The sequence below is a fragment of the Myotis davidii genome, unplaced genomic scaffold, assembly GCF_000327345.1.
Source record: "Myotis davidii unplaced genomic scaffold, ASM32734v1 scaffold1919, whole genome shotgun sequence".
In the NCBI taxonomy this organism is placed as follows: domain Eukaryota; kingdom Metazoa; phylum Chordata; class Mammalia; order Chiroptera; family Vespertilionidae; genus Myotis; species Myotis davidii.
Window position 1 is genome coordinate 4,475 of NW_006290445.1, and position 3,190 is coordinate 7,664.

Here is a 3,190-nt window from a genome sequence, read left to right on the forward strand (position 1 = left end):
TCAGGTATTCAGGAGATTGTTGAAGTTCCCTGCAATACACTGTTCCTCCATGTTGTAAACCATAATCCTGATTTTAAAGCAGGCCGTATTTGTTTCCCAGACTGCCTTTATTTGTATTTGCAGAAGAGTCACTTTGTGGTTCAGTCCCTGGGTGGCAGTGCTTCTGGATTGACCTCTGAGGCTATATGCCCCCTCTAGCCAGTAATTAGGTTTTGATTTCCCTATTGCACTTAATACTGGTTTGGGAATGTTGACTGCCCCAGAACTGGTTCCTTGATTGTCACTCCCCGCTTTGATTCCCAGGTTCCACAAAAACAACTTTCCTCTGCATTCTCTGTGAGGGACCCCAATTGGGCGATCCTATGTATTGGGCTAAATAATCAAATGCAAAGATTTAAGGAGGGGGGGGGAAGCTTGAATAGGTGTGCAAGCTCAGAACCCTCCACCGTCCAGCTCTGTGTGCAAATCTCCCAAAGTCTCTTCCGCACGTCCTCTCTCCCCTGGCACTAAGCAGCCAGCACACTGGAAAAATCTGAGGCTGCCTTTTTGCACCCAGTCCAACTATGGGCTGTTTTTAGAGTTCCCTTCTGCCAGCAGCTCTGCAGGACTCCTTCCACACTCGCGGATCACGCTGGCGCCAATGGCCGTGGACTTTGTGGGGCTCCGACTTCCCCCATGCGTATTCCTCTCTCCAACCTGAATTACAAACTGCACCTTTATCTAGGCGAAATCTGACCTTTCCATGAGGAGGAGCAGGGATTGTCTGAGTCAATGTATTTGCACTGCTTGAGATCCAGTGTTCCTGGGCTCGTAGCTAGTCCCTGGGTGCCGTGGTTGCAGGGTCTCTGGATGTATACACTTCAGATAACAGCCACTCAAGATGATGCGGTCTCTGGGGCTGAGCCAGCTGCTCTGGGAGAGATTTCAGCAGCAGTGGAGGCTTCCCGGTTAGGGGAGGCCAATTCAGCAGTTTCCAACAGTCCCCTTTCTCCGGGAGTCCTTGGCCTGACCTGGCTGCAAACTGTCTCCCAGCTGAATCTCCTCTTCCAATTTGGGCTGGAGGTTACTTGATTCAGCTGCTCACCCTATCTGCTCTGGGACAAGGCACGGGACATGTCCATCTATACCGCCACCATTTTGTCTCTCCCCGGGGGTCGGGGGAGGGAGGAGATTTTCTTTTTTTACTGTTATTCACACTTAAAATTACTCAGTTTAGCTTACTCAGTTCAAAAATTCTCACAAGAAGTTTTCTCTATGAAATAAGAATAAGACTAAAAAATGGGTTGAAAGGCAAAATAAGACTATAACAATTTAATTTTCATGTTTATCTGCTTATTTTTCTTCCTCAGAACCTTTAAGAAAAATGTTGGAGGAAATGCAAAATAAACAGGAGCAGATGATGGAAAAGGAAAAAAAAAATGATTCATGAGGTAAAAATGAAGCAATTGACTGAGAAGATGGAGATGGAGAAGGCTCAGTTCATGGCAGAGCAAGAGATTATTCTAAATCTTAAACTTTAGGCATTCAACTCTGTCAATGCCATTTTATTTTCCACTGACTAAAAAATGGGTTGAAAGGCAAAATAAGACTATAACAATTTAATTTTCATGTTTATCTGCTTATTTTTCTTCCTCAGAACCTTTAAGAAAAATGTTGGAGGAAATGCAAAATAAACAGGAGCAGATGATGGAAAAGGAAAAAAAAAATGATTCATGAGGTAAAAATGAAGCAATTGACTGAGAAGATGGAGATGGAGAAGGCTCAGTTCATGGCAGAGCAAGAGATTATTCTAAATCTTAAACTTTAGGCATTCAACTCTGTCAATGCCATTTTATTTTCCACTGCACTGAATAAAAAATGTGCTTAGAAGTTAGAACATTTTGTAAGATTAAGAATTTCTCTAGCCTGAACACTAGTTGACACTTCATTCTCATACTGCTTCTACCTGTGACCATCTCTGGTTACTAAACAGTATTACTTGCAGGATAAAATTTCATGGAATCCTTTATTATTAAATCACTAATAAACAGTAGCTATTCACTGCCAGGCACTGTGAAGTGGCTTTACAATCAATGGCTTTATAATAAATCTGTTATCAAATCCTTATGTTAAGTTGTAGGCACTATGATATTCTCATTTTCAAATGAAGAAATTGTAATTTCATGAGGGATAAGTAATGTTTCTGTGTCCTGCCTTGTGGAAAAATAGCTGGTCTGTCTATCCTACTCAGTGGAGTTCAGGTTGATTCTCTTTCTGCCAGACCTGGTATAACTTTAGTTCTGCAGAAACCCTAATGAACAGGATGAATACTTAATGACCATATACACAATTAATCATGTAATTACACACCCAGGCTGCCTGTATAATCCTGTTCTCAGGCTCTACTCCAAGTCATTGTTGTGTTCAGATGTCCACCCAGAAATACAGTGTGGACTGGCAAAGGCCGTGGTCTCCTCAACTTATTACTATTACCTTGCCTCCAAGTTTTGGAGAGGTGTACTAAGTTCCCTGACCAAACATCTGCCATGATTCTAAATCATGTAGTAGCCTTCCCAATGGAATTCACTCATCTTTCTCACCTTCTTAGTCATATAGTTGAGAGACCACCATACCTAGATCAGAGTTGAAGGAAAAAATTATATAATTTCCAGGAAGAGTGTGGTGAATGTGGATGAAGAGGGCCAAGAATATGATTCTTGGTCACTAAAAGTTTAGAAACTACAAGAGAACAACATTTCTGTAGCAAAATATAACTCAGAAATATTAATGAAAAACAGGTTACTCTGGAGGGAGTGAACTCATGAAGGATTAACATAGGTATTGAAAAGGGAAATAATTTGGCAAATGTGGGAAATTTTTTACATTGTGTGAGCTCAGTCTTCATTTTTTTTCTCTCGGGAAAATTTGCAGTGTCTTCAGGAGAAATACAAGAAAAAAATCAGGAAACTTCAAGTTGAAGTAAAGTTTTGGAGGAGAAATTGAAAAGATCAAAATGTACCATACTCTAAAAATTCCAGGAACTTAACTTCCTAACCAGCTCCCTCCCCTCCACAGGAAACAACTTGATCGAGCAACTTCTGAATGTCACACAGTTGCCACTAAACTAAAATTAGAATCATGACGTTTGAGATATGGTTGAACCAAAAAAATTGCAAAGATGAAATAAACTGCAAAGGCAATATTTTCCCTA